The sequence below is a fragment of the Nicotiana tabacum genome, chromosome 22 (assembly GCF_000715075.1).
Source record: "Nicotiana tabacum cultivar K326 chromosome 22, ASM71507v2, whole genome shotgun sequence".
In the NCBI taxonomy this organism is placed as follows: domain Eukaryota; kingdom Viridiplantae; phylum Streptophyta; class Magnoliopsida; order Solanales; family Solanaceae; genus Nicotiana; species Nicotiana tabacum.
Genome location: NC_134101.1, coordinates 101,307,179 through 101,320,419, shown reverse-complemented (window position 1 = coordinate 101,320,419; position 13,241 = coordinate 101,307,179).

Genomic DNA, 13,241 nt, shown 5'->3' with positions numbered 1-13,241 from the left:
TGTTTTGTTTTTTTTCCCTTTTTTTTTGTTTCTTTTTTTTTGTGAGGATTGGGTAGTGTTTGGGAGTAGCGGGGGATAAAACCTTCGCCATTTTCAAACGTGTCAAGACCACTGGAGTATGATTTAGACGTAGTACCTCTTGACTGCATCTGCATTTACTGCCGTGTCGGGGTCATTTCCTTCGATATCACCTAGATACAATGCTCCTCTTGGCAATATCTTCCTTACGATGTATGGGCCTTTCCAATTCGGAGAAAACTTCCCTTTTGCTTCCTAATAATGCAGCAGAATACGCCTTAGTACCAGCTGACCTACTTCGAAATTCCGGGGTCGGACTTTCTTGTTGTAAGCGTGGGCCATCCTTCGTTGGTATAACTGTCCGTGACAAACTGTGGCCATTCGCTTTTCATCAATCAACGTCAATTGCTCTAACCGAGTCTTGACCCACTCGCTGTCCTCGATTTCTGCTTCGACAATGATTCGAAGCGAAGGAATTTCTACCTCTGCCGGTATTACAGCCTCGGTCCCATAGACCAAAAGATAAGGAGTCGCTCCTACTGATGTGCGTACCGTAGTGCGATACCCCAATAATGCAAATGGTAACTGCTCATGCCACTGTCGGGAACTTTGGATGGTCTTCCTCAAAATTTTCTTGATGTTTTTATTTGCAGCTTCCACAGCACCATTGGCTTTCGGCCGATAAGGAGTGGAATTCCTATGCGTTATCTTGAATTGCTCGCATACATCTCCCATCAAGTGACTGTTCAAGTTTGCTGCGTTATCTGTAATGATAGTCGCAGGAATACCGAAGCGACAGATAAGATTTGAGTGTACAAAATCCACCACAGCTTTCTTAGTGACCGACTTAAGAGTGACAGCTTCTACCCATTTTGTGAAGTAATCGATGGCCACCAGTATAAACCTGTGTCCATTCGAAGCCTTTGGTTCGATTGGTCCAATGACGTCCATGCCCCATGCGACAAATGGCCAAGGTGCGGACATGGGATGCAACTCCGTAGGAGGTGCATGAATCAAATCACCGTGCACCTGACACTGATGACACTTCCGGACAAAGCTAAAGCAATCTTTTTCCATGGTCATCCAGTAATAACCTGCTCGGAGGATTTTCTTTGCTAAGACATACCCGTTTATGTGAGGTCCGCACACACCTGCGTGTACTTCGTGCATGATCTTTCTCGATTCCTCGATATCGACACATCTTAGGAGATTGAGGTCCGGGGTCCTTTTATATAACAATTCACCGCTTAGAAAGAAACCACTTGCATGTCGCCTAATGGTCCTCTTCTGATCTCCAGTAGCATGCTCGGGGTATTCTTGCGTCTTCAGGAATTTCCTGATGTCATGGTACCAAGGCTGCGTACTTGATCCTGCCTCGATTACATTGCAGTAACCGTGTCTTTCCTTGATTTGGATTTCCAAAGGATCGACGTGGGCGTTGCCCGGGTAGGGTAGCATTGAAGCCAAAGTAGCAAGTGCATCTGCCAGTTCATTGTGACACCTCGGAATGTACCTGAATTCTATTGATGTAAAGCGCTTGCTGAGGTCCTCCACATGTTGTCGGTATGGGATAAGTTTGACATCCCGAGTTTCCCATTCGCCTTGAGCTTGCCAGATGATCAGGTCAGAATCTCCCATAATCAGTAAGTCTTCGACATCCTGATCGATTGCCATATGCATGCCCATAATGCAGGCTTCATACTCAGCTGTATTATTTGTGCAAAAGAAACGAAGTCTAGCTGTGGCGGGATAATGCTGACCGGAAGGCGAGATCAATATTGCCCCAATCCCTACACCCTTGGCGTTCACGGCTCCGTCAAAGAACATCTTCCAAACATGAGCTTCCTCCGAGATCACTTCTACGGTGTTTACCTCTTCATCTGGAAAGTAGGTATCCAATGGCTGGTATTCCTCATCGACCGGGTTTTCGGCCAAATGATCTGCTAACGCCTGGGCTTTCATTGCCGTGCGAGTGACATAAACTATGTCGAATTCCGTAAGCAAGATTTGCCATTTAGCCAGTCTCCCAGTAGGCATTGGTTTCTGAAATATATACTTCAAAGGATCCAACCTGCTTATGAGGAATGTAGTGTGGGCTTGGAGATAATGTCTCAGCTTTTGAGCAACCCATGTGAGAGCGCAACATGTCCTTTCCAGCAGAGTGTATTTGGCCTCGTAGCCGGTGAATTTCTTGCTCAAGTAGTAGATTGCTTGCTCCTTCTTTCCGGTTACGTCGTGTTGTCCGAGGACGCAACCGAAAGAGTTCTCCAAGACTGTCAGATACAAGAAAAGTGGCCTCCCTGGTTCTGGAGGGACCAAGACTGGGGGTTTCGAAAGGTATTCTTTGACTTTATCAAAGGCTTCTTGACACTCAGTTGTCCATTTTATCGCCGCATCTTTCCTTAATAGCTTGAATATGGGCTCACACGTGCTTGTCAGCTGGGCAATAAACCGACTGATGTAGTTCAGCCTGCCCAAAAGACTCATCACGTCTTTCTTTGTTCTTGGGGGAGGTAGATCTCTAATGGATTTTATCTTAGTTGGATCTAGCTCGATACCTCTCCTGCTTACAATGAAGCCCAAAAGTTTGCCCGACGGAACTCCGAAAGCGCATTTGGCTGGGTTTAGCTTCAAGTCATACTTCCTTAGCCTCTCGAAGAATTTCCTCAAGTCTTGGATGTGATTATCCTGCGTCCTGGACTTGACTATCACGTCATCCACGTACACCTCTATTTCCTGGTGCATCATGTCATGGAAAATGGCAGTCATGGCCCTCATGTAAGTAGCCCCAGCATTCTTCAGACCAAATGGCATGACCCGGTAACAGTAGGTGCCCCAAGGCGTGGTGAAGGCAGTTTTCTCGGCGTCCTCTTCATCCATCAGTACCTGATGATACCCAGCATAACAATCTACAAAAGACTGTATCTCGTGTTTGGCGCAATTATCAACGAGGATGTGGATGTTGGGCAGCGGGAAATTATCTTTAGGACTTGCTCTGTTCAGATCTCTGTAATCTACACATACCCGAGTTTTCCCGTCCTTTTTTGGTACTGGAACCACATTCGCCAACCATGTTGTATATTGGACTATCCGGATCACTCCTGTTTTCAATTGCTTGGTGATCTCCTCTTTAATCTTGTCACTGACCTCAGTTTTGAACTTTCGTTGCTTTTGTTGAACTGGAGGACAATCAGGATGAGTCGGCAATTTATGAACCACTAGATCAACACCTAGTCCCGGCATGTCATCATATGACCAAGCAAACACGTCTTTGAATTCAAAAAGAAGTTGAATTATCGCCTCTCGCGTCTTCTTGTCTGTGTGAATGCTTATCTTGGTCTCCCGGACTTCTTCCGGGGTTCCTAAGTTTACCGGTTCAGTGTCATTCAGATTTGGCTTAGGTTTATTCTCGAAATATTCCAACTCTCGGTTTATCTCCCTAAAAGCCTCTTCCGCATCATATTCTGGTTCTGGGTTCATTAATTCGCAGTTAAATAACTCATTGTGATCTGGGCGTGAAGTCCGCAAGCATGTCATATTTAAAGCCGCATTATTAGGACTGAAAAGAAATATAAAAGGGCAAAATAACAAAAATTAGAACAAAAGAAAGAAAATGGGAAAGCAATGATGATTTTTTTTTATTTTCTTTGGAAAGTTGGAAGACAACAATGTTTACAACTTAGGAATTCAAAACAACAATTGAAAGGAAGAAAACGCTCAAGTTATGTCCTGGAGATAACTTGTGACACAGGAAAGGTGGCAGGACAGGTCTACCCGGACTTCCGTCTAGTCGGGAATGGCGTGGCCTCCCAGTTTTGGAGTTGGGCGTTTGGTCCCATGTACAGCACCTCAACAGTACTTGTGCCTTCACCTGGTTGAACCATGTGGACCTCGTAGAGCATCTCTCTCATCGCCCCGCATATCTCCTCGATTTCCTCAGCCGTGAAGACCTCATCATCTTCTTCTTCAACGTACCTTGGCCTGATGAAAGTTGCATATAAATCCGGCAGTGGTTGAGGTAACTTCCTACCCTCATTTCTCCTTTTCTTTGCCCATTCTTCGTCTGCTGGAGTAGGTTTGAAGCCTAGTCCAAAAGGTTTCTTGATGACTGGCAAAGTAATGGGTTCTGTTATTCCCTGAAGGGTTCGCCCAAGCCCCTTCCCTGGCCTAAATCCATGCCGGATCATCTCTTTGGCCACCATAAACGAGGCGTTAGACAGGAAAGACTGGGGGCAGGGTATTCCCTCTTCGTGCTGCTCTGCCAGTACAACCTCGAAAGCTTGATAGACCGTATGTTCGCTTCCTTCTCTTGGTTCAAGGTACGGGATGGATGGGTCCCGATAAATGGCATGCTCATCTTCCCCATGGACCACGATCTCTCGGTCTTCGTACTCGAACTTCACCATTTGGTGAAGAGTGGAAGGAACGGCCCCTGCCGCATGGATCCAAGGTCTGCCAAGGAGAAAATTGTAGGATGTGTCCATGTTGATTACCTGGAAGGTTACTTGAAATTCGACTGGTCCTATGACCAACAACAGGTCTATTTCTCCCATGGTATCTCTCTTGATGCCGTCAAAAGCTCTTACGCAGACAATGTTGGGTCGGATTCTTCCTGTCCCGATTTCCATTCTTTGTAGCGTGGAGAGCGGGCAAATGTCAACGCCTGAGCCTCCATCCAACATTACCCGCTTGACATAGTAGTCCTCGCATTTAACTGTTAAATGCAAGGCCTTGTTGTGTGCTGCTCCTTCCGGGGGTAAATCGTTTTTGCTGAAAGAGATTTGGTTGACAGCGAAGAATCTTTCTGTCATCCGCTCTAGTTGTTCCACCGAGGTTTCAACTGGTACATATGCTTCATTCAGGGTTTTCAATAGGATCTTTTGATGCTCAGTCGACCTCATCAATAATGACAGCATGGATACTTGCTCAGGGTACTTGCGTAGCTGATCTATCACTTCGTAATCCGGCATCTTCATTTGTTGGAAGAACACTTCCGCTTCTTCAACACTCACAGGCTTCTTTGGAGGGAAGCGCCTTTGTGTGGCGTTGTTCAGTTCTTGGGTATTTGAGTACCCTCCAATGAAAGTATTTTCTGGAAGTTCTCCCATGACCTCTTTACCTTTGTACATTACCAAAGTTTTTTGATAATTCCATGGTACTGTGGATGGGTTGGTCATTGGCTTTTGTGGCACGCGTCCGATAACCACTGGCTCATTCAGCCGAGGTGGTTGAATCGTCCACCGGACCACATAGGCCCCTTTTTGCACGTACATAGGTTTGGTCTTTTTGATCCGGAAGTTCTGCGTCGTCTCAGCTCGACCTCGTGGTATGTAAAGAACTTCATTTTTTACAGGTACCACTTTCTTCTCTACCTTCTTTTCAGGCTTGCTCTTTACAGCCTTGGCCTCCTCCCCCTTTTCTGGTTTCTGGTCTATTTCAGGCCTCTTCCCCGTGTCGACAATGGCAATTATGGCTTTCAAAGCAGGGTCGAACTCTTTGTCTTCACAAATCATTCCGATCAGCGGCCCATTATTGTGAGCGGGCAATGGATTGTTAGTCACATTTGGGATCTCTTCGTCCCTTAGCACTATTTTCCCCTGCTCTATCAGATTTTCGACCACTCTTTTCAATGACCAGCAGTCGTTTGTATCATGTTCCTCGGCTCCTGAATGATAGGCGCATCTAACTCCGGCTTTGTAAGAAGGCGATGTTGGGTTTTGCCTCGTTTGGGGAATTGGTTGCAAGAAACCCAACTGGACTAGCTTAGGGAACAATGTAGAGTATTGTTCACCGATGGGCGTGAAAGTCCACCGTCGAGGTGGCTCCTGGGGGCGGTAGTTATTCTGCGGGGGTTGTGGGTTATAGTGGTTGCGGTAAGGAGGCTGATTTCTGGGAGGTGAAGCTGGGCCTCGGTTGGCTTGTTGTGGTGGATGGTTATAAGGTTGGGCATTCATGACCATATAAGGCTGATGAGCATATGTCAAATTTGAGTGGGGGTAATAGTGTTGTGGGGCTCTTTCCGGAAAATGGGGCCTGGGATGACGATACTCCCTTGCTTCAAAGGCTGCCATAGTCGTTTCTTCCTTCTTCTTCCCCCTCGTCGTTCCTCCAGACCCGCTTTGGACGGCCTGGGAAGTTGCCCTTATGACTACTTGACTCAGAATCCTACCCGTTTTCAAACCATTTTCCACCATCTCTCCAATCTTGATCGCTTCCGCGAATGGCTTACCCATGGCCGACATCATGTTTTGGAAATAGTCAGACTCTTGAGCCTGGAGAAAGGTAGTGACCATTTCCACTTCATCCATGGGAGGCTTCACTCTCGACGCCTGTTCACGCCACTTAATAGCATACTCTCTAAAGCTTTCCGAAGGCTTCTTCTTCAAATTCGACAGAGAGTTTCGGTCTGGCGCAATGTCGATGTTATACTGGAATTGTTTTACAAAATCTCTGGCGAGATCATCCCATATATGCCATCGGGACATTTCCTGATCCATATACCATTCCGAAGCTATCCCTGCTAGACTTTCCCCAAAATGTGCCATTAGTAGTTCTTCTTTTCCACCGGCTCCCCGCAATTGGTTGCAGTATTTCTTAAGATGTGCAATGGGGTCACCGTGCCCATCGTATTTCTCAAACTTGGGGGTCTTGAAACCCGTTGGCAGGTGCACGTGAGGGAACATGCACAGGTCGGCGTAAGAGACGCTCTTTTGTCCGCTCAATCCTTGCATATTCTTCAAACTTTGTTCAAGGCTTCTCATTCTCTTGGAAATCTCATTTTGTTCTGCAATTCTGGGGTTCTGATCCTGCCCGGGTGCAAACTCGCACTGAGGCGGTAGAGGATTAGTGTTGGTAGCGAACCTGGTTGGTTCCATTGAGAACGATGGTGCTTGGAATGTAAAAGAGGATGAGTCAAAGCTTGGCTTGTATGTGGTAGGTTGTGCCGTAACTGGGCAAGGCGATGCAGTAAAGATGTTCATGCTTGCATCAGTGGCCGACATTCGGGGATGAGGCTCAGAAGGCGATCCAGCAGAGAAGGCTGAGGTGGCTGGGTACCCGAATGGGGTAGCGGGATAATTTATGGGGACATTAGAAGTCCCGCTTGACCTGGAGAATAATTCAGGGAATCCGGGGACGACACTTGGCGGCTCTTTCCCATTGTTCCAGTCGTCCAGCATTTCCAACATGCGGAGCCGTAGGATTCTATTTTCCTCCGCAGTTGCGGACTCAGGTGTGAGGACGGCTGAGATCGAGCTTTCCTCGGGAACAGGGATCGTTTGCAATGGAATTTCTGAAGACATTTCCACACTTCCTTTTGACATGGTAAAGTAAGTGTGAGTACTGCTTCTGGTCCTAACAATAGGTAGTTGAACACTTCTCCTTGACCTCGTGAAGTATGAATGCGAGGCCAGACTTTCACCAAACCAACCGTCTTCCAAAACCCCTGGATATACTCAACGACAAACGCACGGTTAATTTGTAGCGGATAACAGATAGTTAATCTCATGTTGGGCATGATGCACCTATACAGTTAAGTGGATTACTATATGTTTGCTACGAGAGCATGCGTCATTCCGGCATTTTTCTTTTATTAGTTTTTCCTTTCTTTCCTTTTTCTTTTTTTTTTCTTTTCGTTTTCTTTTATGTTTTTATTTTATTTTTTTTTTTTTATTTTTTGCAGTAAAAGAAATGCGACCGGATCCGATGAGGATTGTCTACGTATCACGATGCCTACGTGAATCAGATCATTACGTAGTTCGAAAAACACAAATGAGCGTATAAGAAACAACCTCTTTATTGTTGAAAATATTCTATTACAAACTACATTTGCAAAAGAAAAAATGAACTTTGAAAATAAACCTAGATTCAAAAACAGACTAAAAATCACCCGGATGGGGAAAACAAGCAGAAGATGCTAAGATACAGATTTGACCTATGAATGCATTATGGTTTTGAAAATCGGTGTCCGCGGGGCATCGTTCGGCCTTGCCGCGGTCCTAGGCGTGAGATCCCTCTCAAGTTGCTCCAGCTCGTGCATAGTCTGCTTGACATAACCCATTACTGCTGAGAGGACGGTAACGCTGGACATGTTCTCACATCGTAGACATCGTCTGGTGATGGCATGGGCAATGGCCTTGATCCTATCTCTGGTTTGCTTCTTCTCCATGAGTAGGCGTTTTATCTGATCGCTGCATGTCTTAAATACTTGAGCATCTTGTATATGCTGATGCTTCAGTCGCTGTACTTCCAACTTCATCTGGGCTATTGAGTCGTACCAGTATCTGCTCTCCATTTGGATGTCCTTGGCCTGACTAGCTGCTTTGATCTCAAGTGCAGCCATCTCTCTCTTTACTTTAGCCACAGTCTTCTAGTGGTTGCCTTCCAATTGATTCAGGTACCGGCGATGCTCATCTGTTCTCGCATCCCACTGTGCCTTGAGCTCTGCTATGATGTTTTCAGACTCCTCCAAACCATCTTGCCATTCCCTGATTTCACCTTTTAGCCTTTTTATCAGCCGCTCGTCCGATCGACGCCTTGGTTGTTTATCCGCATCCACCCTTATCTGTTTGATCTGGGCTCTGAGCATTTCATTTTCTTGAATTAACCTGTTCCGCCCTCCTAGATCGGTAGCAACTTGCACGTTGTGTTCATATTTCAAGCTTTCCACTTGTTGCTTTAACCTGCTGATTTCGGCGCAATAGCCTCTTTCCTTTACTAGCCAATCCCACTGCCTTTGTGATGATTCGGTGAAATTCCGGATGTGGGGTCTCTTAGCTGGCCTTTCATGCTCGAGTTCCCTTCTATACCATGCAAGGTAACCTGGCGTCGTTTCTCCTTTGGCTCGATCCCGCATGCAAGTATCTGATTTCAAATATTGACCCTCATTCCAGATTTGGCGAATCTTTGCTTCTGGGAACTGTCCGTTAGGACTTATCTCAACTGCTTGAGCGCTAAGATCTTCCTCATGAGGTACTGTCTGGCATCTTCCGAACTGTCTCAAAACTCGGCCGGGTGCGTAAGGTTGAATGCTCTTAAGCCCCATCAGCAAGAAATGAGTTTTAGCCGCCGACATATATAAGATCTCATCAACAAGCAACCATCCCAACGTCCATTGTATTTGGCTGGCAGTAAGAGCTTGCAAGAACGAGGTCCATGCCAGGACTCCTTTGGGCCAAATGATCTCTTTGGTTCTCGTGTAAGATTCTTCTATGCGGGTCTTTTCCGGGGAACCATGGCTCAAAATCTCGGAATGATGGCAGAGGTGCTCGGTCATCCATATCTGTAGGAGCAAGTTACAACCTTCAAAGAAATTTCCCCCAGCTTTACAAGCTGTGAGAGCTCGAAAGATGTCAGATACCACCATTGGCGCGAGAGTACTGTCACTTTGAGTGAGTAAAGTGCTGACGACCCCAGATATCTTCAAATCAATGTTTCCATCTTTCCTCGGAAATACCAGAAGACCCAGGAACATTATCATGAACGCTACCCGTCTGTGCTTGTCCCACTTCTGACGAACTCCTTTGCTGCACAGTTTGTTGATTGGATTATTGAATCCCCCCTCGTGACCGTACCTATCATATATGAAGCATGGAGTACAGAATCCGGCTGCTAGATCCGGGTTGTGGACTGTTCTAGGTATTTTCAATGAATCCAGGAACCGATGTACCATGACGACTCTCGGGGCTACCAAGTATTTTTCCTTCAACGGAAGTTCAGTATTCCCGATGTATCCGGCCATTTCTTCCAAAGTCGGGGTGAGCTCAAAATCAGAGAAATGGAAAACATTGTGCGTTGGGTCCCAATAGGTAACCAAAGCTCTTATGATATCTCCCCGAGGCTAGATTTCCAACAGACCCACAAGACCTTTCAGATATTTCTTAACCTCATTTTGTCCTTCAACACCTAGATCATCCCACCATAGCCGCAACTTGACAGGGATTTTGGTCATTATTGAAAAATGTTCATTTTGCATCGTGCTCATCCTGCACATTTATTAAGGTGATTTTAAAAAATGACTTGACTTAAAATATTTTACAGAGGGGGTCAAGTTTTGAACACGATCTTTAAACACTTCGAGGACGAAGATTTTAAGGCTGTGTGGGTCTACTGGACAAAATGCTAAACAAGACCCAAAAGTGGCTATCTATGCAAGGTCAGCCTTCCGGCGTCCCTTTCGGGAACATTCGGCTATTTATGACAAAACAGCATCACCCGATTTATTTACGACTCTTTTTTTTTTAAAAAAGTTTGAAACGCTTTTTTTTTATTCATTGATTTTGGCTATTTTAGCAAAAATGGGGGTTGAACCCGACGAGGGTTGCCTACGTATCTCACATCCGGTGAGAATCAAACCGGCGTAGTTCGGGCGTATCATGAATAGAGAAAATCAAATAAACCTAGAAATCAAGAATAAGTATTTTTATTATTTTTGAAAAAGGATAAAGACTAAAGAAAATATTTTTTTTAGGCAATACTTGGACTATTAGTCTGAATTTATAAAAGGGGTACTACAAAATAAACAACACATTTTTTGAATTATGAATTTTCCATTTTTTTTTTACTTTTAAATAAATACCTTCTTTTTTTTGATTTTGGACATGAAAGAAATTTTTTTTTATTTTTTGTATTATTTTTTTTTAATAATTCAAACTAAGAAGACAAATTTTGTTTTTATTCTCTTTTTTTTTTAGAAAAAAAAAATTCCGGCGAGGTTTTGACAATACTTGAACATTGGTTTTATTTTTCCAAAATAAGTAATTATCTCCCTACGCTGCTATTTTCCCTTTTTTAGAAACCGATCAGCATGCGGAACCGAAGAAAATAAATGCACAAAACAAATAGGATGCAGCAGGGTGGTCTTCTTCATTTCAGGTTGCCTGTCCTAGACGGACCCAACCCCTGTGTTGAGTCCCCTAAGTCAAATACAACATGATGCAAATAAGCGTTCCTACTAGGGATCCGGCATGAAGTCAAGTTATTCTAGGTTTGTAACCTGGGTATTTGTTCTAGACTGTGTACCCGAGCGGACAACTCGAGTCGAGGAGGGGGCTACGTACCGGGGACCTGCGAGATCGTCCGGCTTTGTAACTTGTCCGACCTTTTTCTTATTTCAGGTATTGACACTAACAGAATAAGGAGTCTCGACCAGCGAGCTTCTCCCCGGAGGTAAGAAGAGAAGGGTTTCGGCACAATTTATATACAGTTCAGATAATATCAAAGCGGTAAAAGACAACATTTAGCACGTTATGCAAAAACATGTAATAAAGATCAGATAATAAAGCCAAATATAACAATTATTCCAAGCTCGAATTCTTGAACCCTGAACCAGTGGTTCTGGGTTAATTCCCCAGCAGAGTCGCCAGAGCTGTCACACCTCCTTTTTGCGCGCCCGCCCCCGAAGGGTTAAATGCGCGAGGGAGTTTTTCCAATTTAAGTGACAATATTCGAAATGGGATTATTTATTTAATTCAGAGTCGCCACTTGGGAAAGGTTTGGCTTTTGGTGTCCCAAGTCACCGGTTTATCTTGAATCCCAAATCGAGGAAATTTTCGACTTTTCCAAATGAAGTCTGCGAACCAGAAATTCTAAGTAAGGAATTCTGTTGACCCGAGGGAAGGTGTTAGGCACCCTCGAATCCCGTGGTTCTAGCACGGTCGCTTAAATTGTTATAATGGCTAAATATCTGATTTAAATACATGTTATGACTTACGTGCTTTTATTAAGTTTAAAATGCTTTTATTATTATCATTTATTTTTATAGAATTGCAACGTCGTGAAAATGCATCTCGAACAACGTCACAATCAATGCACCCGTGGTTGTCAACACATTTCGACTCCGTTGAGATTTGGATTCGGGTCACATCAATGCGCACCCGAATTTAAGAATATAATTTACGTAAAGTTGCGCCTAAAGAATCTAACGCGTTATTATCTTTGGGGAAGGCAGTGGAATTCACTAAACAGTCCGTCCCAAATTCTAAGTATTTATCATGATCAATTATTGAGGGCCCCGCAATTTGCATTTTTATTTTGGTGAGGCTCGTCTCATTATTTTAGAAGGGTATCCTACAGTGACTACATTTCTACTACGTTTGTCTTTAAAAAGAAAGATGATACCGAACTTTGCTTGTTTGAACAAATACAGACTAAATCTTTATTATGTTTGCCGAACCTAAATTTGTTTGATTACCTAATTGATTGTTTATGAGGTGAGAGTTACCTCATGCTTTGTCTTCACCGAGTGAATACGCTTATTAATTTGCTAAGTGAGATTGCAAGCAAACTAACAACATATACTGAGTTATATTTAACGACCTCCAAGTTTTATTTTAAACTCTAACCTATTTGAAATTGATAAACGAAATTGGCTGTTTATTAGGAAAATTACTACTAATTGAACTCAAAATGACTATTAGTTTTCCTCAACAATCATCACATTATTTCGAAACAAGGAATCTATACCGAGACCCGATATCGAACCTATATTGGAACAAATAATCTGACAGGAGAGCTGGCATTCATAGCCAGACTCTTAACGTGACTGCATGAGAGTTTGTTTGGGATACATTTATCCAGACCTAGTACCACAGATTTGTCAATTCAGTGGTCTAGGCAAAATACATACAAGTGCTTGCCAATGACTATGTTATACAGTCATAACTAAGTCAAACAGAGTGTTATACTGAACTGAATGTATACTAAATCAAACATACTGTCTATGTCATACTGTCATTATTATTGAACAATGCTATCTAATAGTTCATCTCGAACAGAATGTATGTTAGTTTATACAGAATGTTTGCAGTTTGCAGTTAAACAAATACAGGCCCAACTAACATTCAACCTATTTTCAACACCAATGTTATAACATAAACAGATGTTCATTTTATTTCTGCTTCAACTTCAAACTTTCAACAATACATGGTTCAGAGGTTGTGTACCTGGAAATATTTGACAATTGAAGAAGAGGGCAATCAGCAGAGTAACAATGACAACAAGTGCAACAGCAATAACAGCAGGACAGAATAGCAGCAGCAACAGGAAACAGAAGAGTAGCAGCCACAACTCACAAAACAATTGGAGTGAGATCAAACACCCCAACTAAACCAAACTCTCGAGTAGAACAAGCAACAACCAAGCAGACTCAGTTGGGAGAAATCAGTGTTGCACAAAACAGGTCCAGATTTAGTGAAATTAAAACAAAAGGAAAGGAAGCAACTTCT